The sequence below is a fragment of the Trichosurus vulpecula genome, chromosome 7, assembly GCF_011100635.1.
Source record: "Trichosurus vulpecula isolate mTriVul1 chromosome 7, mTriVul1.pri, whole genome shotgun sequence".
Classification (NCBI taxonomy): domain Eukaryota; kingdom Metazoa; phylum Chordata; class Mammalia; order Diprotodontia; family Phalangeridae; genus Trichosurus; species Trichosurus vulpecula.
In genome coordinates, this window is record NC_050579.1 from 259,477,246 (window position 1) to 259,502,283 (window position 25,038).

Consider the following 25,038-nt stretch of genomic DNA (forward strand, 5'->3'; position numbering starts at 1 on the left):
TGCCAAATGAGATGGTACATGGTCAGATGATTAGATGGGAAGCCCTACCTCAAAACTCTTCCTTCCAAAGGCTGAAGGTTGGGCAGGAAAAGGGTATAGCTGGAGATGGAAGTTGAATTTGCACATCAAGAGAAAAAAGTCTTGTTCCCCATCAACTCTCATCTTCCTCCTATATCAAAGGATAGGTACATGAGGAGATGGAAGGCCTGAAGTTAGAGGGCAGGTTATTCTTCTTTGCACTGGAAGGTCACAACAACCCATTTGGGAGATTGGGCTGGCAGCAGAAGGTAGAGGTTGCCTTGTGCTGATACAGATGGAAATTGCTGCTTTGGGGTAGATGGAAGCTGCCTGAACTAACCCCTTGCAGTCTTCCCCCAAGGGACATGCTGGGCCCAGCAAGAGATGGAAGACACTGGTATGATCAGAGGAGCTATGATTTCTATTCTCATGCGAGAAGGCTGGCAATGAGGCAACAACAGGGAATGATAGATTCCCTGCATAAGGGAGACCCCTCCACTAGTGCTGGGAACAGGAATAGGGGTCAACTGGCGGCTATGGTCACAGCTTCAGAGTGGAGTGGAGCAATCACAGGTTGTGAGTGAAAGAGGATATAGCTGTGTACAGATCAGGGAAAAAGTTCTCAAAACTTTGCTGTGTGGCTCCAAGTCTAAAAGTAGAGAGGGGGAGACTCAATTCTAGCCTTTAGCCCATCACATAAACCTGCAGTGGAATAACAAGGAAGGAAACAAGCACCACAGGGGAATCAAGCAATTCAATCACTTTGAATCTGCAGGCTAACAGTAACGGAGTCCAGAAATAGTCTGCTGAAGCTCAGCCACACACAATCCAACAGACTCAAACCTGGGTCAGGAGCTTGCAGAGATCATACCAAGAGGGCAGTGAACAAACTTCTCTCTAGATCACATTACCTTGGAAGCACAGAAAACTTGCAGGCCCCCCACCTGAGCTGTGAAACAGCAGAAGGACAGAAAAAGACAGAAGTTCAGGCCAGACATCACTCTGAGAAGTGAGGAAAACCCAACACTAACATAAAGTCTAAAATCAAGAAGTAGGCTGGAAGAATGAGCAAACAAACAAACAAAAAAAGAACCTCACCAAAAGATAAACCCTCACTACAAGGAAGCTCAAGATGTAAACATAGAAAAAGACAATGACTTGAAATATCTAAAATCAAAGCCTCAAAGACAAATGCAGCCTGGACACAAGCCCAATGAGAATTCTTAGAAGAATTAAAGAAAGATTAAGAAAAAAAAGAGCAAAAAAATTCTAAAGAAATATAAGAGCAATAGAGGAAAAAAATGAGTAATTATTTATATTAATTAATTATTTATTCAATGCCAACCAAAGAGTTACTTTATAGATCTAGAATGAAAAATAACAAAATTAATCTGGAGGAACAAAAGGTCAAGAATACTAAAGCATTCAATGAAAAAAAAATGTGAAGGGGGCCTAGTAGTGCCAGATCTCAAACCATACTACAAAGTTGTAATCAATGAAACAATTTAGTACTGGGTAAGAAACAGAAAGGTTGATCAGTGGAAGAGACTAGGTACCCAATTTATAGAAACAATTTAGCATAGTAGCTCAGTATTTGATAAATCCCAACTATTATGGCAAGAATTCACTGTTTGACAAAAACTATTGGGGAAAATGGAGAGTACTTTAGCAAAAACTAGGCATAGACCATTATCTTACACTGTATACCAAGATAAGCTCAGAATAGGTGCATGGTTTAGACATAAAGGTTGATATAAGCTGATTAATGGAGCAGGAAAGGAATTACCCATCTGATATGTGGATAGAGGAAAATTTTATGACTACAAATACAGAGACAGACAGATTAAGACAAGAGATAGAGAGGTTCATGGGAGATAAAATCAATACTTCTGATTATATAAAATTAAAAAGTTTTTGCATTAACGAAACCAATGCAGCTGCTGTTGTTCTTTGTCCTTTGTTCTCACAGAGGACCATGGCATCAGGAAGGTGATGCCACGACTTGCAAGTGAACTGGATTCAAGTAAGAGAGGACTGTGCAAAGTCACCAGCCTCACTTTTCCAATGTATCTAAAATTAGAAGAAACGCAAGAAACTGGGGAAAAGAAATCTTTGTAGCAAATTTCTTTGATAAAGGTCTCATTTCTAAAATATATAGGGAGCTGAGTCAAATTTACAAGAATAAGAGTCATTTCCCAATTGATAAATGATCAAAGGATATGAATAGGCAGTTTTCAGGGGAATAATCAAAGCTATCAATAGTCACATGGAAAAATACTCAATTGCTACTAATTTATTGTAGTTATTTAGTCTTGTCCAATTCTTCATGATCCCATTTGGGGTTTTCTTGGTAAAGATACTAGAGTGGTTTGTCATTTCTTTTTCCAGCTCATATTACAGATGAAGAAATGAGGCAGACAGGGTTATAGGACTTGTCCAGATTCACATAGTAAATGTCTGAGGCTGCATTTGAACTCAGGTCTTCCTGCCTCCAGGCCCAGTGCTCTATCTATGCCACCTAGCTGTCCTGAGAAGTGTAAAGCAACTCTGATGTACTTCCTCGTACTCATCAGATTAGTTAAGATGACAGTAAAGGAAAATGGCATATGCTAGAGGGGATGTAGGAAAACAAGCACATTAATGAATTATGAATAATGAACATTCTGGAAAGCAATTTGGAGGCAAGCTGACCCAGTGATACCAGTACCAGAGCAATACTCAAAGGAGATTTAAAAAAAAAGATGAAAAGAACCTACGTGTACAAAAACATGTACGGCAGCTGTTTTTGCAGTGGAAAAGAATCATAAACTGAGGGGACACCCATCAATTTGAGAACGGCTGAACAAGTTGTGGTATATGAACGCGATGGAATACAATTATTCTGTAAGAAATGATAAGGAGGATTTCATAAAAACCTGGGAAGACCTGTATGAAGTGATACAAAATGAAGTGAACAGAACCAGAATAATCTACCCTGTAACAGCAAAAGTAAAGGTAATTAAGTTTGAGAAACTTAGTAACTCTGATCAACACAATGATCCACCATAATTCCAAAGGACTCGTGATGAAACATGCTATCCATCTCTAGATAGAGAACTGATGCACTCAGAATGTAGACTGAAGCATATTTTTTTTCCTTTCTTGCTTTCCTTGCTTTTTTTTTAAATCATGGCTAATGTGGAAATTTGTTTTGCATGACCATACATATTTGTAATAGGTTTTATTTTTCTTGCCTTCTTGTTGGGTTGGGGAGGGGTAGGAGGAGGGAGAGAATTTGGAACTAAAAACCAGAAGTCTCTGTGCATAAATGAACAAATAAATAAATGTTCATTGACAGACTATTTTAAGATGAGAAATGATGAAAGTTTCAGAGAAACTCAAGATGACTTTTATGAACTGGTGCTGAGTGAAATGAGCAGAACCAGAAAAACAACTTGTTTTATAACAACCCTATAAAGGCAAACATCTTTGAAAGACTTAAAAACTACAATCAATGCCATGACCGATTATGATTCTAGAGGACTGACGATGAAGCCTGCTATTTATCTCCTGACAGGTAATGGGCTCAGAGTGTGGACTGGGACATGTACTTTTTTGGATATCGCCAATGTAGGAATTTATTTGATTTAACTATGCATATTTCCTGGAAGGGTTTTGTTTTTATTTTTCTTGATGGGAGAAGGTGGGAGGGAGACAAAACAGATTTTCGTTAACAGAAAAAAAAAATTAAATTTAAAAAAGAAAGAGGGAAAAAAGTATAGCTACAAGTAAAGCCTGATTAGAATTGTTAGGTAATGGAATTTTATTTTTCCTCTGATATGAAATCTGAATTAGCATCCCCAGAAAGGAAGCCACTAATGCTTTTAAAAGGCCTTTGATTCCTTTATTTTGAGAGAACAACTCAAGTTATTTGCCAGATAATTGGCATTTATCCCTTGCTTCATTCCCCTTCAATATCCCTTGCTTTTGCTTAAATTCCTAAAGCAGCCAAGAATGTCTTTCTTTTTTTTTCCCCAGTAATGTCATAAGTACCTATCTGTGCCATTTGCCCTAGCACTGGAGCCTTATCATTTATCCAGTTGGACTTTCCTGTGTGTGGTGTCTCCCTTTATTAGAATATGAGCTCTTTGAGAATAGGGATTGTTTCATTTTTCTAATTTGCATTCTTGGTGCTTTCCATATTGTAACTACTTTAATGCTTTTTCATGAATTCATCCTCTCTTTTTTTCTTTCCTTCATTCATTTGGACTTAGACAGCCCTATGGAATTTGGCAAGATAATTGGGAACAGTCCAGGACAATACCATCATATTCCTCAACCAACTCAAAGATTTCAAAGTGTAGATCTGGAAGCCAAGGTGGCAGATCACACCTTGCTCCCCAACAATCACCATCCTGGAACCCCAGAAAAAGAAGCACCTTTTCCTATATGAAAAGGGAACTCTCTGGAGTCACCAAACAGCCTTAGTACCATACCATTGCTTCAATCTTAATGCAGATTTAGAGGCTCACAGTATCCCATTCTCATCTTCAGCTAGCTATAAAGGTTATCTTTTAATAAATCTCTTTTGGACTCCCAGATTTTATACATGGATTTCCTTTTCTCCTCCCTAGTTTAATCACTCAGTTGGAGAGATGCTTGCTGCTAAATGAAGGAACTGGATTAGCCAGGAGAAACTGATGGTCACCTCATTTCCAAGGAGCCCTCCTTCCAATGAAGCAGTAATGGCCTTAATTGGTGGGGGGCTAATGAGTTACTGTTTTCAGTGGATGTGGACCTACAGAGAACCTTGAATCCAACAGGGCAGATATTCTGGGAACCCCATGTATTACACAGGTAAAATAGGACTTACTGAAGGTCATAATAAAGTTGGTGACAATAACAGAAAGAGAATCGAGGCTTTGTTGATTTTCTACACTTAAAGTGATGGAAAAACATTAATAATGCTAACTAAACTTTAAAATGTCATGTATACACCCCCCAGCCCATTGTTAAATATTTGCCAGCACACCCTTGCTTACAACCCATGACTTCATTGAAATTGTATACTTGAAAGTCAATAAATGGCCTCTTTCTTGCCAAATCCATTTTTGTTGACCTCTTTGGTATTTGACATTTGACTACCAATTCTCTCTCTCTCTCTTTTTTAATACTACCTTATCCTACTCAAGTGGGGAGGGGAGAATGAATGACATAAAATATTTTTATTCAAGGTAGATACGAAATTTATTTTTACAACAACCTACCAAGAGAACTTGGAGTAGGGAGAGATTACTTCTGACTGAAAAAATAAGGAAAGCTACAAACAAGGAGGTACAGCTACATCTGAACTAGGCCTTGAAGGAATGAGCAGAAACTTGAGTAGATGGAATTGTGGTAGGAACAGGTATCATGAGCAATAGCATGAAAGGTAGGAAAGTACAGGACAGGACCTACGTGGAACCTTTGTTTGTAGCTGTACTCTGAAGCCCCAAGTTTATAAAGACTTTTTCCAAATGATTCGCAATTATTGGAGTCAAGCCTTTTCTTTTGAAAATCACCATGGCTTTTTTTTTTAACAGTGTGTAATAATTCCAATTATAACACTTAACATATAAATTAAAAAATACACTGACAAGGATGTACAAGAGCATGATAAAGTAGCAAAAGTATGGCTCAAAGGTGATCAGAAACACATACTACTAGACAAGAATTTGTTTTTAGTGCACGGGGGTTAGGAAAAGGGAAAAGAGAAGAAAAGGCATTTTGCTTCAACCTAGGACATTTTATCACCCAAGTATACACTTACGACTTATCTGTGAATCTCACACTGGTAATTCTTTGCAATATTTACTCAGTGGTCCCTATCCACTGGTTTAAATAGTTGAGTTTTATCATTCCTTACATATTCAATGTCAATTTAAATTGTAATAATAACATTTCCAAAGTGAATACTACATTACCTTTCCTTTCACTCAGTTTTACTTAAAATGAAATTAATTAAATATAAAATAATTTATAAAAGCTTCAGAAATAATCATCTATCCCCTTGGGTAATAGAAAAGTGGTCCAGCTTCTTTGGGCTATATCAAGGGATTCATTCAGGTAGGCTAGAACATATGCTTCCAAGACAAGTGTTTGAAATAGGTTAAACATAGCTGCCCTCAAACGGAATGATAACACAGTTAGTATGAAAACTGACCCAAAGAAATAAAAGGATGACCCAAAGCAACAGAAAATGATTCTAAATAATTCAAAAATGTGACCAAAATATTAAAATAAAAACTGTTTATTATTGCTCAGCCACCTCACACCATGTAATTTAGACTGAGCATCTGCTATAATTTTAGAAGATAATTATTATAGTTGTCCGGTCAAATAAATAATTCCTTTTTCAGATCTCCAACAACAATAAGGTGAGTTTTTGGTAAATGACATGTACTTGGAAATAAGTCTCACAAGAAGGTGGGTAAATTTTTCCGGAGCCTAGGGTGTGTGAAGGGGAGCCAGGGGAGATGAGTCGGCAGAAGTAGCAAAGGCCAGAGGCTCATGGTGAGACTTCCATACAGGAAGGGGAGTCTGGCCTCAGTTTACTCAAATGGAAAACGAGGCACTGTCTTCCGAGATGATCTCTTTCAGCTTTATATCTATGACATTATCTTATGGTGTGTTTTTTTTTAAAGAAATACTTATGTGGACATGGGTTCAGGACATTCGGGATGAGTCAGGAACATGATATGAATAAATGATATCAACTTACAGTTAAGTATTTTAGAGCCATTATTTTTTTTGATCCTGGTGACAAGTTTGTGATGTAGGTAGAAGAGTTTATATAATCACATTTTATAGCTATAGTACCATAACCTGGATTTAAAGGTAGATCTGACTCTGAGCTCCATGCTCTTTTGGGCACCGGGTGCCTCCCAGATGTCATAATTTCAGACTTACTAAAACCGGGAGGGGCAATCCCTTCATTTGTCAGAGGTAACTGAGACCCCAAAAGGTCACACAGCAAATGAATGAAATGGAATGCCAATGGGACTCCATTTCGGGCTTACCTAGATTTCCGAGTGCAGTGCTCTTTGCTCTCCACCAGATTAGACTAGGGATGAAAGATACAGAAACCCCCAATCCCAGGATAAGGTGTGGCAGAAGAAGCCAGGAAAACTGTTGCAGCAATCCTGGTATTTATCTTTACTGCCGTCGTATTATGGTTATTTGTATCTCTGGGACAATAATTATGACAGCAGGGACAAGATTTTTTTTTTCCTCTCTGTCTCTCGTACTTATCTGGGATACACCGTTAGAATGGACATTCCCGTTTTGGGCGGTTCCTTTTTGTAAGCCGGTTCGACTCTGGGAAAGCACAGGAACCCATCTGCCCTGCTGTGCCTGGCTCCTCTGGCCAGAAATCCGTCTGTGTAGGCTGGGCCCGCGGGAAAAGCAAGGTTGGGAGAGGAGGACTTGCCCTTCCTTCACTGCAGGTGAGCTGCGGCGCCCGGGCCCCTCCCCACTCCGCCCGCAGCCGAACAGCCAAGGTCGTAGAACTACCCGCCCCACTAACGTGAGAGGCGTCCACGGGAGGAACTGGGGGACACCCGACCGAAAGGGCCAGGAACGCCCCAACCCCAGGCGGGGCAAAGCTGGGACCAGCTGGCTGCAGCCCGGGTTGGGGGGCGGAGGAGGGGAAGCTGGGCAGCAATGTGGAGGGGGCGGGAACGGATCGGACGCGGGGCTGCAGCCTGAGCCTCCCCCAGCTCCTGCTGCTGGGAGAGACTGATTGGCCTTCTCGGACGAGATGAATCGTGGCCGAATGCCCGAAGCCCAGAGTCAGCACCACGCAGGGTAAAGGCGCGGCGCCGCAGCCTCCCGGCCCCGGCGGGGAGGGCTCACCCGTGGCTCCGTGCAGCCGCAGACCTACTAACCCCCAGGCGCGTCCCGAATGCCCACGGCGTGCAAGGTTGAGCTCCGGGGCACCTTCTACACCGGCCTCCCCTCCTCGGGAGCGAGTGACTGACACCGCGGGAAGCCCGTGAGGTGCGGGCGCCGGTTGCTAGGGCGTTGAACGCGAGCCAATGAATATTATTTGTGATGGGTAAGGGGGCGGGGGAGGTGGGCCGGGGGTGGGCTCGCTTCTCGGGGTTGCTAACGTCTAGCCTCGGAGTTGGACGCTCCAACGGACCCGCGGTGACGGGCGTGGGGCTGGCCCAATGAGGGTGGGCGTGGGAGGGGCGGCGCGGCGCAGCAGTGCTAAAGGAGCCCGGCGGAGGCAGCGGTGGGTTTTCGTCTGAGGAGCCGGATCTGTGGTCGCTGCTGGGCACTTGCGGTCGCCATCATCTGCGCCTCAAGGTGAGGGGGTGCGGGCGCCTCCAGCCGGCCCTGCCGCTCTTTGCTGTGGCCGCCGCGCTGGCGGGGCCGGGAGGGCCGGAGTGCGGGAGGGCGCTGGCTGGGCCCGGCGGGTATCGGGGCTTGCTTGGGGCGGGGGTCTTCTGTTTCTGGGCGGAAGGAGAGGGACTTGAAGGGCTGCGCAGAGAAGAGGCGGAGGAGGCGAGGGGAGGGGTCGCGGGCGTGCGCGCGCGCTTAGGAATGGCAGTAGGGCCGGGGGCCCTCGCGGGGAGGAGAAGCTGGGGGGGTGGGTGGGAGGTGGTGTCCAGGGAGGGCTCTCCCTGTAAGAAGGATTCAGGCTCTGTGAAAATCTGCTCCCTAGAGGGGTCCCTAGGCGGGTCTGGGGCACCCCTGGAAGGGTGGGGGCTCTGGATGGATGTGGGGGTGGTGTTTGTGGGAACCCCTGAAGGGTGAGGAGGGGCTCTGTGCGGGGCGGACAAAAGGAAGGGGGCCTCTGGTGTGTTGTGTGGGAGCCTTGGAGGGAAGCGGGCCCCGCGTGCGTGCGGCCAGGGACCCTCGTGTGGGGAGGGGACAACGAAAGAATGACGGCAGACGGAGCCTTCGGAGGGGAGTCTGGATGCCTGCGGACCCCGTCTGGGAGAGCTCCCAGGGAGGGCGTGTAACCCCGGAGGGGCTGGGAGGAGTCCCGGGAGGACGGGGTTCTGAGTAGGACCGAGGGGGCGCTGATCCGGCCCGGGTCGGGGAAGGCCGTGGCCGGGAGGGAAGGGGGAGTGCTGGGTGGGCTGGGCTCGGCTGCGGGCCCTCTGTGGTGGAGGGGATTGTGGGGAGACTGGAGATGAGACTGTCGAAAGGGATGGGGGGAGGGACAGAGCCATGCGGACTGGGAAAGCGCGGGGACCAGGTGCGGGAAGAAGTAGTGCTGAATGTGCTGTGGAAGAGAGCGAAGGGTTGATCCGGGAGAAGTAGCGCTGTGCGTGTATTGAGTAGGGTGGGATGTAGGAGGTGGGGTTAAGGTGTAATGTGAAGGAAGAAGGCAGGAGTGGGGGCTACATCTATGCTTTGGGAAGGGCCTTGCGGAGGCGGGAAAATGTAGCTCGCTTGGGAGGGAACGGGGAGGGGGGCTCCCTAAATGAGAGGGGGCTGGCTGCTCCTAGAGGCTGGCTGGCAGGGAGGGAGGGTCGATCCTCGATTTTTCCTATTGTGTGAGTGGCCGAGAGTCTCATCTCTGCCTTCTCTAGTTGAGGGGCCGTCCCCAGGAGCTCCCCATTCTCTTTTCTACTTCTGTCCCCGCTCGACCCCCCCCCCCCCCATCAGTGAGTCATGGGTCGGAGGCAGCTTGAAAGTGGTGCGTTTGTGGGAGCTTTTGGACAAGCTCTTTTACCCGTGTGGCTATGAGGAAAGGCCTTCTGGATTGGCCTGGAGCATAATGCCCCAGACTAGGGTGAGGGCATGAGGAGGTTTGGTGTGGGTGTCAAGCTCTCTAATAATCACCGTTATCTCTTCCAGGCTCTGCAGCTCCCTGCAGGATCACTGCGGTTGAATGAGGGGGGTTGGGGGGGGCAGCGGCAGTGGGTGGAGGTAGGGACTGCACAAGAAACAAAGACCTCGCTGCAGTTTTAACTGAATAATAAAATACCAAATATATTACTGTGCTTTGCTGACATTTTGATTTTTGATTCTGAATCTGACGACTGTCTGTGCTATCTGAATTATTCTCGATGCCATTTTATTTCCCCCCAAAACTCGTATTTAGGTTCTTAGTATCCTCTAACTACCCTTTTGGTCTCATGCTTTTAAGTATCTTTTGGCCTAGAAAAGTGACCATTTTATGCGTTTTACGTCTGCATCTTAAAGTCTGTTATTTCTGGAGAAGACACGAAGGGAAGTGACCCGTGAGAGCCTTGCTTTTTATTTAGGATCCTTAGGGAAATTATTTCAGTAAAGCCTGGCTGGATGACAATAGAGAAAAATTGGAAGAGTGGTTCGGTTGGAGGATAAAGGAATGTAGAGCTTTGGCTGTTAGTTTTCTATGGATGGAGACATAAGGATATAAAATAAAGATTCCTAGTTTAGTTTCCAATTTAAGAGAAATTTATTAAGTGCTTACTATGCAGAAAAGCTCAACTGATGATGGTGGTTTTCATTACAGATTACTTTTTTCTTTGCCAGTTTAAACAAATTTCACAAAAATAGAAAGTCTTAGTAAAATTGTGCTGTATATTAACATTATCAATTTATGGATTGTCATTTGTCATACTGAAGCAAATAACTTTTTAGTTCATTTGATGGAGAATAATTGACTAGCAAATGCACACATGAAAAGGAAGATCCAAAATGATTCTCAAAAATTTTTATTAGTATGTATGAAAATACAGTGTCTACTGGATTCATGAATTTCACAAATATTTAAGCATTTATTATGTGCAAGGCACTATACTAGATGGTATGGGGAGATACAAAAACACTGAAGACTGCTTCTTAAGTGGTAGAGATCATCAAGATAAGTGGCATAAAAACTTATATTGGGATTTGTGTTTTACCTAAGAGCTAGGGTTTCTTCTTCAAGCAGAGACTGGATGAGCAGATTGGGTATGTTATAGTGGGGCACTCCGTTCAGGTATCAGTTGGAATAGATGGCAAGGTGCCTTCTGACTGAAATTTTGTGATTCAGTGTCTTGGACTCAAATTGTATTGTGGTCCAATGTTCTCAGAGGGTGCTATACATACAAGTTTAGAGAAGGAAGGAATAATAGCTTTATGTTGCACATGATGATTTTCTTGAAACAGTTCTGTGAAGTCGATAATCCATGTGTTATCACCCCTGTTTTGCAGATAAGTGAACTTAGCCACAAAGTTGGTGACTTAAAAGTTTACACAGTTAGAAAGTGGCAGGTCCTAGGTTCAAATTGGGGTCTTACATATCACTCCCTCCTGCTGGGTTACAGATGGGTAGATTTACATAAGCATACATGGAAAAAGAGTGTTCTAAAACTGGCAGTTGTGATATTTTAGAAGTAGGAATTGAATTCTTAAAAGTATTTGTGCAAGTATTCCTGTTTTATTTTTTACTGGATTAAACAATTATGGCTTAACTGCCCTTACTGCCGCTTGACTCTCCATGCCCTCATTCATTGCTTTTTTTTTAAATTAAGAAAACCTTTAAAAAAAATACATCACAATCCATTCTTTACCTGCTGCTTGAGTAATTTTCCTATTGCCAGCTTTCTAATATATAACTCCTTTACCTAAAAACTGGAGTCTATTTCTAGATTGGTGAATTCATTTCACAGATATTTGAGCATTTATTATGTGCAAAACACCATATGAAGCAGTGTGGGGGATACAAATAACGTAAGACTGTATGCTTAAGGGTAGGGAACTATTTAGTAAGGAAGCTTAGTGACAAAATACCTACACTACATTGGAATCTATGTTTGGCCTCATTCTATCCAACATTTTTATTAATGGATTTGATAAAAGGCATGGATTGCCTTCTCATTAAATTTACTCCCATTGAATACTTTGGCATTTAAGTCCCTTCCCCGATCTGGCTCTAACCTAACATTCCAGCCAGACTGGACATTCCTATGTTCTCTTTCTGCCCTGAATTTCATCTGTGTGGCTTTACTTAATGATGACCCCTATGCCTGAAGTAGATTTCCTCTCTTGATTCTGTACCTGAAATCCTTTCTTTTCACTTAATGGATGTTTGAATTGAATTGTCTGTGCATATGCTTCTATTAAGCACAGGTACAGTTGAAGTTTTTTACTTAATGAAATAAGGATGGAAGGGAATTTCTCTATTTTCCAAACTTTTAGCCATTTTTGTTTCTTGTGTTGTTTAGATCCTCCATTTTCTAAACTTATGGGAGCTTAGTACCCCGCCCCCCAAATCAATGTGATTTCCAAACTCAATTGCCTTTTCTCAATCATCAGTCTTCTTGACCTCTGCAATGTGAAGATACTGCTGAGTAGATAGACTCCACTTGAAACTCTCCAACTTGTTCCTTTTCCATTTTCTTTCCCAATGTTTTGTCCTTTGCTCTTTTTGACATTTTCTTCCTTCAGAAGCTCACCATTGCATGGCTTTAATCTCTAATCTTAATCTTAACCTCTGAAATCTCTGTCTTCCAACCTCTCTTGAAATATTGAAACCTCTGACTCTATTGAAATATTTCCGAATGTCTACTTCTGGCTGTAGGTAGTTATCTCACTGATGGGACTTAAAAGTGAACGTGTCTAAGACTTGAACTACCAGTCTTTTCTGCCAAATCAGTCCCTTCTTTGTGACTTATTTTACAAATACAGAAGGTATATTTTGTCAGCTTTTCTGGAATTGTACTAACGATGTTAGATTCCTTCAAAGACCTTCAGTCCCTGTCCAGGCACATGCCTTGCTAGGTAGGAATTTGTGCCCAATGGTAAGGATGCACACAAACAGCCTATTGAGTGTTGCCTCTTTGTAGTTTCAACCTGACACATGTCTATCCTGCACAGTTACTAGATTAATTTTTTTAAAGCACCCCTCCAGTCTTATCCTCACCTTCACTAACACCTTCATTGGTTCTGTTGCCTGAAAAAGTGCAAACACCTTGGCATCGCATTTGAGGATCTTCAGTGTGTGCCCAACCTATTCCCTATTTCCCATTATTCTCCTGTGTGTACTGTACACAGTGGTCAAAGTAGGCTATTCTTTATTCCTTGAATATATCTTGTGTTCTGTGTTAGTTCATTTTGTTCCCTTTGCTTGGATATCTTCATACTCTACTCTTCCCGTCATTTAAACCTATCCCAAATATCACTTCTTTCATGTCATTTTCTCCAATTCTTTCCAACTGCTACCAGAAGTCATCTCTTTCTTTTGAACCACAGTTGTACTTTGTATCAATATTGATTGATTTCCTGCTTAGTATATGTTAGGGATACAAAGACACGAGTTAAATAGTTCCTGCCTTTAAGGGGCTCACATTTCACTTGGGGGATGCAGCATTTACACAGATAAATTCTGTTGTTGTTCAGTCATTTAGTTGTATCCAACTCTGTGATCCTGTGGACTGTATAGCATGCCTGGCCCTTCTGTACCACACTGTCTGCTGACGGCTGTCCAAGCTTATGTTCCATGCTTCCATAACATTATCCATCTCCTCTTTTGCTGCCCCCGTTCCTTTTTGCCTTCAGTCTTTTATAACATCAGGTTCTTTTCCAGTGAGTCTTGTCTGCTTATTGTGTGGCCAAAATATTTAAGCTTCAGCTTCAGTATTTGACCTTTCAATGAATAACCTGAATTACTTTCCTTAAGTTTTGACTAATTTGATCTCCTTGCAGTCCAAGGGACTCTCAAAAGTCTTCTCCAGCAGCACAGTTTGAATATGTCATTTCAGCACCTCTCAGCTTTCCTTATAGTCCACCTCTCACAGCTGTACATTGCTACTGGAAAAAATGGACTTGAGTCTTTGGATTAGCCATAGCTTTCCTTCCAAGGAGAAGGCATCTTAATATCTTGACTTTAGTCACAATCTTTGAGCCTAATAATATAAAATCTGACCCTGCTTCCATTTCTTCTCCCTCTATTTGCCAGGAAGTGATGGAATCTTAATTTTTTTGATGTTAAGCTTCAAGCCAGCTTTTACACCCTCATCAAGAGGCTTCTTAATTCTATACTTTTCTGCCACCAGAGTGTTATTGTCTGCATATCTGAGATTGTTGATGTTTCCCTCAGCAACCTTAGTTCTGGCTTCTCCACTATGCACTGTGCATGAAAGTTAAATAAATAGTGACAATATATAGCCTTTTCCAGCTTTAAAACCAATCAGTTATTAATCCATTTTTGATTCTAACTGTTGCTCTTGACCCACATACAGTTTCCTCCGGAGAAGAGTAAGATGATCTGGTAGTCCCATTTTTCTGAGGACTTGCCACATTTTGTTGTGATCCACACAGTCAAAGGCCTTAGTGTAGTCAATGAAGCAGATGTTGATGTTTTTCTGGCGCTCCCTTGCTTTCTTCATAGTCCAGTGGATGTGGGCAATTTGGTCTCTAGTTCCACTGCCTCTTTGAAAACCAGCCTGTTCTTCTGGTAATTCTCGGCTCACCTATTACTGAAGCCTAGCTTGCAGAATCTTAAGCATAACCTTGGTGTGTGAAATGAGCACAATTATTCAGTAATATGAACATTCCTTGGCATTTAGGATTGGAACAGTTGATCTTTTCCAATCCAGTGGTCACTGTTGTGTTTTCCAAATTTGCTGGCCTATTGAATGCTGCACTTTAAAATTCTTTTAGAATTTTCAGTACCTCCACTGGCCTTACTATTAACAATACTTCCTAAGGCGCACTTCATTCTCTAGGATGTCTGGCTTTAGATCAGTAACCACACCATTGTGGTTATCAGTGATATTAAGATCTTTCTTCCATAGTTCTTTTTGTGTATTCTTGCCACCTCTTCTTAATCTCTTCTGCTTCTGTTAAACCTCTCTCATTTTTGTCTTCCATGCCTATTTTTGCATGAAGTGTTCCCTTGATATTTCTTAATCTTCTTTTTTTGTTACTCATTTTTCTTTAAAATAGTATTTTATTTTTTCCAGTTACATGTAAAGATAATTTTTGGGGGGGGGAAGGCAGGGCAATTGGGGTTAAGTGACTTGCCCAAGGTCACACAGCTAGTAAGTGTGTTAAGTGTCTGAGGCTGGATTTGAATTCAGGTCCTCCTGACTCCAGGGCCGGTGCTCTACTCACTGTGCCACCTAACTGCCCCAAGATAATTCTTAACATTCATTTTTTATATAAAACTTTGAGTACTGAATTTTCTCCCTCCTTCCCTTCCTTACCCCCATCTAAGACAGTAAACAACTTTATATAATTTATATATGTGCAATCATGTAAAACATTTCCATATTAGTCATCTTTGTGAAAAAAGAAATGAGCAATAGGAAAGAAAACAGGAAAAGAATAAAAAAGTGAAAATAGTATACTTTGATCTGCATTCAGACTCCCATCAGTTCTTTCTCTGGATGTGGATAGCATTTTGGACTTTGTTGTATTGCTGAGAAAAGCTAAGTCAGTCATAGTTGATCATTGCACAGTGCTGCTGTTACCATGTTCTCTTGGTTATATTCATTTCACTTTGATTCAGTGCATGTAAGCTGTTCTAGGTTTTTCTGAAATCTGCCTGTTTGTCATTTCTTATAGCACAATAGTATTCCATTACATTCATATACCACAACTTGTTTAGCCATTCCCCAATTGACATTCCCTCAATTTCCAATTCTTTGCCACCACAGAAAGGGCTACTCTAAATATTTTTGTACATATAAATCCTTTTCCCTTTTTTATGATCTCTTTGGGATACAGACCTAATAGTAGTATTGCTGGATCAAAGGGTATGCATAGTTTGATTGCCTTTTGGGCATATCTCTAATTTGCTTGAAGAGATCTCTTGTCTTTCCCATTCTGTAGGTTTCTTCTATTTCTTTGCATTGCTCATTTAAGAAAACCTTATCTTTCCTGGCTTTCTCTGGAGTTTTGCATTCAGTTGGGTATCACTTTTCTTCTTTCCACAGCTATTTGTAAAGCTTTGACAGACAGCCATTTTGCTTTCTTGCTCTTCTTTTTCTTTGGAATTTTTTTGGTTGCTGCCTCCTATACAATGTTGTGAACCTCTGCCCATAGTTCTTCAGGCATTCTCTGCCTGATCTAATCCCTCAAATCTATTCGTCACTTCTGTTTCATATTCATAAGGGATGGTTTTTTAGGTCATACTTATACGGTCTGCTGGTTTTCCCTACTTTCTTGAATCTAAGTTTGAATTTTATAATAAGAAGCTCATGATTTGAGCCACAGTCAGCACCGGGTCTTGTTTTAACTGACTACATGGAGCTTTTCTACCTTTGGCTGCAAAATATGTAATCAGTCTGATTTCTGTATTGACCTTTTGGTGATGTCCATGTATAGAGTCACCTTTTGGGTTGTTGAAAAAGAGTTTGATATGACCAGCAAGTTATCTTGACAGAACAATAGTAGTCTCTTGCCCTGCTTCATTTGGTACTCCAAGGTCAAACTTTCTTGTAATTCCAGTTATCTTTTGATTTCCTACTTTAGCATTCCAATACCTTATGATGAATAAGACATTTTTTTGGTGTTATTTCTAGAAAAAGTTGTAGATCTTTATAGCACTGATCAGCTTTGGCGTCTTCAGTGTCATGGGTTGGAGGATAGACTTATATTACTGTGACGTTGATACTTAATCTTTCCATTGCGTCTTTGATCACAGGCTTACCTTGGTTTATTCACATTCCAGGTTACTATGCAAGATTGGTCTTTATAACTTTGAACTTCCCCTTCATCACTAGACATATCTACAGTTCTGCTACGGAGTGCCCTTTTAGCTTTGGCCCAGCTGCTTCATTAGTACTGGAGCTACTAGTAGTTGTCCTCAGCCCTTCCCCAGGAGTATGTTGGATACCTTCAGACCTGAGAGTCTCATCTGATTTTAATATTCTCTGTGGGTTCTTTGTTTGTTTGTTTGTTTTGCAGAGATACTGGAGTAGTTTGCCATTTTCTTCTCCAGTGGAACTCTCCACTATAACCTGTCTGTCTTGGGTAACACTGAACAGCATAGCTCATAGTTTCATTAAGCTATGCCAGCCCCTCTGAAGTGATCCAGGAGGGATCTATAATGTACTTTGGAAAAGGTAGAAAACATTTAACAGCTTTGGGGAGGGGAATTAGCAAAGTCTTCACAGAAGAAGCATCATCTGAGCTGAACCTTGAGGAGAAGACAGAAGAACTCTTGAAGAGTCAGAGGATGAAGAGGTATAATGCATTTAGCTTAGAAGATGGATTCTGCCAATACATGGGAGACAGGAGATGAAATGTCGAGGTCAGGGAACAAAGACTAGGGGAATGATGGGAAATGAGGCTAGGAAGGCAGGCTAAATCCAGGTTTTGGAGGGCCTTAAATGCCAGGCTAGAGACTTGTTTTATTCTAGAGGCAAAAAAAAAAAAAACCTGCTCAAAATTTTTGAGCAAAAGAGAGATGTGATTAGATCTGCCTGTGCAAGATTATTCTTGGCAGGAATGTGGAGGACGGATTAGAATGGGGAGAGACAGCAACCAATGGAGACCAATTAGGAGGCTTTTATAATAGTGCCGAGTAGTGATGATGTCTTGAACTAGGGTGGAAACCATGTGAGTGCAGAAAAGGAGATGGGTGCCAAGAGGTATGGAGGTGGAATTGATAAGACTTGGCAACTGATAGGGTATATTGGGTTTGAAAGAGAAGAAAGAATCGGAAAAAGCCAAAGAATTTCACTGAAGGCTGTGAAGCAAGAAAGGCTGGTTAGTGCCCATAGAAATAGGTTGGTTTGATGTAAGGGTAAGGGGTGGGAGAAGAAGATGAGTATTGTTTTGGACATTGATTTCAGTTCAGCAAACATTTATTAAGCACCTACTATGTGCAAAGCACTGGGCTAAAGGCTGAGGACACAAAGACAAAAATGAAACAGGTCCTGCCCTTAAGGAGCTTACATTGTACTGGTAGCAAATAACATACACACAGGTAAGTAAATACAAAGTTATACAAAGTAGTTTCTAGTGGAAAAGAGCATTAACAACTAAGAAATTAGGAAAGATCTTTTGTGAGTCATTTGAGCTATCCTTTGAAGGAAGCTAGGGATTCTACAATGTAGTGTTTTTGTTCTTTTTTTTTTAATAATATTTTTTCAGTTAGCAAGTTTTTAGTCCTATCCTCTTACCTCCACAGGAAAAAAAAAAAACAAAAACCTTAGTAACAAATAAGTACAGTCAAGCAAAATATTTTCCATGTTGACTACATCCAAATGTATATGTATAATTCATTTTGTATCTCGAGTCCCATCGTACTCCTGTTAGGCGATTCTTCATCATTGGTCTTCTGGTTGGTCATTGCATTGATCAGAATTTTGGTTCTGTTCACTTCTCTCAGCATCAGTTCATGTAAATCTTCCAGGTTTCTCTCAAGTTGTCCTTTTCATTATTTGAAGCATAATAGTATTCCACTATATTCCTATGCTTTAATTTGTTTCGACATTCCCCAATCGAGGAGTGCTCCCTTAGTTTCCAGTTCTTCGTCAATACAAAAAGCTCTATAGTTTTATACACACATGTGGGTCCTTTTTTTCTCAATTCGATTTCTTGGGGGTTCAGGCCTGGGTAGCATTAACCTGGATTGGATTAGAGGGTATGCTGTGTATAGTTTAGTGGTTTCCAGAATGGCCAGACTATTCACAGTTGCACCAAATAGTACATTGATGTTCCTGTTTTCCTGCAGCCCCTTCAATGTGTCATTTTTCTTTTTTGCAAATTTTGCCACAGTGCTTTAGTGTACATTTCTCTAGTTATTCTTGGTTGGTGGGGCAGCTAGGTGGCTCAGTGGATAGAGGAGGAGTCAGGAGGACCTGAGTTCAAATATGACCATAGACACTAGTTTTGTGACCCTGAGTAAGTCACTAAACCCCAGTTTCCTCCAAAAAAAAAAGTTACTATTGATTGGGAACATTTTTCATTGTTGTAGATAGCTTGTGTTTCTTTCTTAGAAAATTGCCTATTATTTATATATACATATATACACCCCTCCCCCGTCACACACATCTTTTGGCCATTTCTCAATTGAAGAATGACTCTTTTTCTTAGAATATCTGCATTATTGAGGAAAGGATGTATCCCAGACATGGGGGATCACCTATGCAAAGGTATATAGGGAGGTAAAATCTCAAGTACAGGGACTTGTTAGCTGGCTGTTTGATTGGAACAAAGCAGCATCAAGGGGAATAAGACAAAAGGAAAAAATAGATGGAAGACATTATGGAAGGCTTTACATGCTAGGCTGAGGATTTTGCATTTAATACTAGAGTCAATTAGATAAAATGCACAGATTCTGATGGATATACACACGTCAGCAGTCAGCTAGTGATGTGGGACTGAAATTCAGGAGAGAGCTTAGGGCTGTCATCTAAATACTTGGACATAATTGAATATATAAGAGATGATGAAAACACTCAAGGGGAGAATAAAAGATAACTGGATAAGTCCTTGGGGCGGTCCACACTTACTAGACAGGAGAGGAATGATGATTCAGCAAAGGAGAGTGAGAATGGTCAGATATATAGGAAGAGAACCAGGAGAAAATCATGGAACCAAGTGGGGAGAGTATCTGGGAAGAAAACAGTAGTCAAAGAGTTTTAGGACTGAGGAAAAAAAAAATATTGAATTTAATGGTTAAAAAATAGCTGGTAACCTTGAGAGAACTGTGGTATTGGCTTCTTGCAGGAAGTAACACTTTTTATTCTTTGAATTCCTTTATATATTATTCATAGGCAGCTTGGCATGGTGGATGGAGTATTGGACCTTGAATTAGGGGGTCCTGAATTAGAAACCTGACTCCAGTATTTATTAGCTGTGTGAGCCTGGGTATGTCACTTAACTTTTCTCATCCCCAGTTTCCTGATCTTTAAGAAATTTTTATAGCAACAGGGCTTTTGTGAGGATCAGATGACATAATGTATACTATACCCTTTGCAAATTTTAAAGTGTTATGTTGTTAATAGAAACTTAATATTTGTTTTTTAAAATTATGTTTTTCTTCAGTCAACAAATGCACTTTGTCTCTTCTCCTATTCCCTTCTTTCTGTCCCCCCACTTGAGAAGAAAATCCCTTGTTATAAACAGTGAAGCAAAACAAATTTCTGCATAGGCCACATAAAAAAAAAATCCCCTCCCCTCCCACCTTTTCATCAGGAAGTGGGCAGCACATTTCATTCTTAGTCCTCTGGAATAATGTTTAGTCATTACAATGATCAGAGTGCTTCGTTCCTTCGGAGTTGTTTGCTGTGCCGTATTCTTACCTTTGTTCCCTCGGTCCTATTCACGTCACTCTTCATCAGTTCATTCAAGTTTTTCAAGGTTTTTTCTGAAACCGCTCCTTTCATCATTTCTGAGAGCACAGTAGTATTCCATCACATTTATTATACGGTGCCCCAGTTGATGGGCACCCCCCCCATTCCCATTCTTTGCCAGCTCAAAAAGAGTTGTATTTTTGTACCTTTTTAGAGTTTGTCTTGCTTAGTTCTAATTTGTTCCTTAATCTACCCTCTCTTTAATTCCTCTTTCCCTTTTCTCTCTTTTCCCTATTTCCCTGTCGAGTGAAAGTATTTCTGTATATGTGGTGTGTGTGTGTGTGTGTGTGTGTGTGTGTGTGTGTGTGTGTGTGTTTTCTTCTCTCCTTTGACCAGTTAAGGTGAGAGTAAGGTTTAAGTGTCAAGTGTTTATCTCACCACCTTCTCTTTGTTTGTTTAGATGTTCTTCCCTGATCATGTAGGATGATTTTCTCTAACCTTCTTTTTCCCTCGCCTTCCTATTGTATTCTTCTTTCTCTCCCTTTCCATTCTTCTTTTAAGATCAAGCTATAACAGAAGTACTCCCAGGCTTTCTGTCTAATTAGACCCCTGTAGATGATAGGGGCATATAGGGAATACATATGTCATTTCCCCATATTAGAAAGTAAGCAGTTTATTCATTTTTTGTTCCTTTTTTGTTTTTTCTTTTAATTCCTATATTTGAACTTAAGAAATGTAGATGTTTTGGAGTCGTTCTCTTCTGAGTTTGTCATTTTTGTCATAACAACTTTTAATGATGGGATTTTTTTTTTGTTGTTCATTCTTCCAGCCTACTTCCCGACTTTCTGATGTTAGGGCCCAGTTCTGTGTGTTTCTGTTGGGAATGTACTCTGGAATGTTCCTGTTGCTGCTTTCCTGGGGTACTAATTGTTGTGTTGTTTAAGACCCCCAGGGAGAACTCAGGCTCAGGACTTGTAAGATTTCAGCACTTTCAAAGCAATATGCTCCGGGTCAAAGACTGAATACTGCTCCCCCTGTTCTGAGCTCTACAAGTTCCTGGCCTGGGTTTGGGTCTTAGCAGCAAGAGACTACTGCTGAACTCAGTCATTGTCAGCCGGCTGACAAGCTCTGCTGGTTCAGTGACAGAATTATTGACTGTCTTTTGGTCTGGGATTGCTGCTCAGGTCATTCCTCTGCAGTCGTCATACTGGGCTGGAGGCTGAAACCTATACCTTATTCTACTCTCTACTCCTGAAATTTGGGCCACTCTGCTACTCTTTGCTTTTGAACTTGCTCTTCTGCCCAGGTTTGTGGTGATGGGGAGTGAGAGACACAGGTCCCGTCCTCCTTATACCCTAAATCTGACTCGGAACTCAGTAGTGGGTTATAAAGCTTCCAGTTTGTATTTGTCTCCTGTGATGCTATGATATGGATTTGGGCCTGCCTCAATATGTTGCTTTTGATTAAGCCTTACCCATTCTGTTCATTTAGTGCTGTTTAAAATTTTTAATTTATTATAATGTTTTAAGTTATTAGACATATTAGAATGAGTTAGAATTAGAATATTAAGTGTTTTATTATATGCCAAGCACCATATTAAGTGATGAGAATACAAATAGAAAAATTAAGACATCACCATGTGCTCATATTCTAATTGGGGAAGATAACACATCAAGGAGAGTTCAGCTGTCAGGCAGATGGAAAGGCCTAGAATTCCTAAGAGTGAAGTGAAGTGGTAGATAGCCAGTCCCAAGGTTACATCATATGTAGATCATATGACAGTGCCGAGGTTCTGTGTCTGTAGAGACAGGGTGTATGGTAAAGCCTGGTGGTCTTCTAGCTCACTAGAAAGAACAGAGTTGGTGTCTCCCATCTCATATGAGATGTCAGATAGACTAGATGGGTGGATGAGAGGGTGGGAAAAGGTAAGGGTCAGGAAGGGGAGGAAATACCTGTGGTAGAGAGTCTTCCCAATGCCTGATTGTCCCACTTGGGTTCTGGGAATGAAAATACAGTTCTGGGCTGTGAATGTCATTGGATATTATGTGTGTGTGTGTGTGTGTGTGTGTGTGTGTGTGTGTGTGTATGTATGTACCCCTTTGGTCCTGGCTAATTTTGATGACCTCTGATCTCGAGTTTCTCAACAGTTTTTCTTGGACCTGTTAAGAATGTCATACAATTTCATTTTCATTTTTAGTAATTTCATTACTAGTTCTTGGGGCTACTGGAGGTGGCAGATCCTCTGTCACTTCTGTTCTTGATCAAAGACCTTCAGATTGCCTTTGGATCACCAGCTCAGTAGGGGTAGAAACAGGAAGGGTAAGTCTAACTAAAGAGTGATAGATTAGTATGCCTCTCCTCATACTTAAGGCTGTGTGACAAAGGGCAACATGATTTCATCGTGTCAGACTAACTTCATTTCCTTTTTTGACAGGATTTGTAATCTAGTAGATGAAGGCAGTGCTGTAGATCTAAGTTACTTAGATTTTAACCAGCAGCTGATGAGTACTTTTGCTACTACTACATGCTACTCATGTAGAAAAAATGGAGAGATATGGTCTAGAGTCTAGACAGTAGTACAACTAGATGGATTTAGAACTGGTTGAAGAACTGGACTTAGATTAGTCATTAGTGGTTCCATGTCAGTTGGTCACCTTGGTGGGAGGTCTTCCATGGACTATTTCAAGGAGATGTGTGGCATTGTGCTGTTTAATATTTTTCATCTGTGACTTAGATAAAGGCATGGATGATGTGCTTTTTCAATTTGTAGCTGACAAAAAAAAATTGAGACATCATTATTAATATGCTAAATGGATCCAAAAAGATCTCGATAGGCTAAAACATTGGTCTGATTCTAATGAGGTGAAATTTTTAAAAATTATTTTTACCCTTATTAAATTTTGAGTTATATACTCAGATTCAAAAATTGACTTTTTAAGTATGAGGTGGGGTAGCATGCCATATTTCCCCATGTATAAGGTACATCCATGTATAAGACGCATCTTAATTTTGAGGCCTGAAATTTGAAAAAAAAAATGTATTACATAAAGTTATTGAACTCAAGTTTTATTGGTCTGCTCATAGCTTTCAGGCATCTTTGGGGCAAGTCTGGTACATGTATGCATTTCATGCACCAGAAGCACCAGTTGTGTCCTCCTTTGAAATCAGTGACTTCTTCTTCATCAGCAATTCTTCTTGCCTCATGCTGGACGCAGGAATTCCAATTGCTCTTTGCTCTTCAATCCATATCTTCAATCCCCTCTCTAAATCAGACCATTTTGCTGACTTGTCTCTCATGGCCTTCTTCTGCCGTGGCATTTTCAGTGGGGTTTCTTCTTCCTGTAGCCAGTCTTGGATTGTTTTTTTTCAGTTGGAGAAGGACCAAACTTACGTTCAGCAGCACGATTTCCATTCACTTTTGCAAACTGGATCACTTTTAACTTGAATTCAGCACTGTATGAAAATCTTTCATGAGCCATTTCTGGGCAGATCGTGGCGAAACGTAACCTAATATACTGGTAACAAATTCGAAACAATGAGTGCAAAAACAAGTATGGAAAAATCGGGAAATGCAAGTAAAAAAATCTACAACAATGAGTGCAGAAACAAGCACGAAAAAGTGGGAAATGCTAGTAAAAAAACTACAACCACAGATGCACCCAGTTTTTAGACCCCAAATTTTTTGAAAAAGGGTGCATCTTATACATGACGAAATACGGTAGTTAGTTTGCATAACAAAGATCCGCGGGGGGGGGCGGGGCAGGTGTGAGGGGGGATTTAGTGGACAGCAAACTTAGTACCTAAGTTGGCTGTGTGATAGACTAGCCAGAAAAGTTAATTTAATTTTAGGCTACGTTGACGGGCCTTTTCTCTAATAATAAAGAGGCATTATAGTCTTTATTCTGCCCTTGTTACACCAAAGCTGGCATATTTTGTGTTCAATTCTAGTTATCACATTTTAGGAAGGATATTGATCAGCTGAAGGAATTACTAGAATGTGAAGGACTGAGTATGCATGTTGTATGAAGCCCTTTTTTTTTTTAATCACAAGTTGTAGAGCCATTCTTAGCACATTTCATTTTTCAGAGTATCACTGGCTCTTACCTTCCACACAGTAGGATAACCATTTTCTTTTCTCCCTCATAGAAGGGGGAAGGTGATAGCATTTTCATATGTGTGAGACCTCACTGGATCCCCTAATAGGCATTTTAATATGGGACCAGAGGGGCTAACTTGAGATGTGTAGCCCGTTAATTTTCTTCCTCTCTAATTCTGTCTATATCCTTTTCCTAATTTCAGTCACTCCTGGTATCTGTGTGGGGCACTTTGATCAGCATTCAGATCCCCAGGGCTTGGCATCATACCAACCTTATTATTCTTGGGTGACTCCTTTCTTTTTTCTTTTTAAACAGTTTTTTTCATTCTGAACTTAAGAAATAAAACAAACATTTCCATAACAAAATAGAATTTAAAAAAATTTTAGATTAATTTATTTTTAACCTTTCAACAGTAACTTCCATAAGTTTCAAATTTTCTCCACCTCCCTCCCCCCTTCACAACATAGCATGCAGTCTGATATAGACTCTACATATACATTCATGTTAAACATATTTTCACATTAGTCATGTTGTATAGAAGAATTAGAATGAATGGGAGGAACCACGAGAAAGAAAAAAACAAAACAGAGCAAATAGTATGCCATGATCTGCATTCCGACTCAATATTTCTTTCTCTGAATGTGAATGGCACAAAATGGAATTTTTTAAAAAAAGGATTGCACATGAAACTGCAACTCTATTATGTATAGCTTGTTTTTCCTTTTAAA

The 25,038-nt window shown here is 41.0% G+C and overlaps 1 protein-coding gene across 4 annotated transcripts in view; it reads left to right on the forward strand.

Moving 5' to 3' along the window:
- Positions 1-8,249: 8,249 nt before the first annotated feature.
- MYH10 (myosin heavy chain 10) overlaps positions 8,250-25,038 on the forward strand; it is a 195,782-nt gene continuing 178,993 nt past the window's right edge. For 2 of the 4 annotated variants that reach the window (XM_036767251.1, XM_036767250.1), the window contains exon 1: positions 8,273-8,346. The gene's annotated coding sequence lies outside the window, so the exon portion shown is untranslated. Of the gene's footprint in view, positions 8,347-25,038 lie in introns of all 4 variants that reach the window. The other 2 variants (XM_036767252.1, XM_036767249.1) reach the window with 2 other exon arrangements.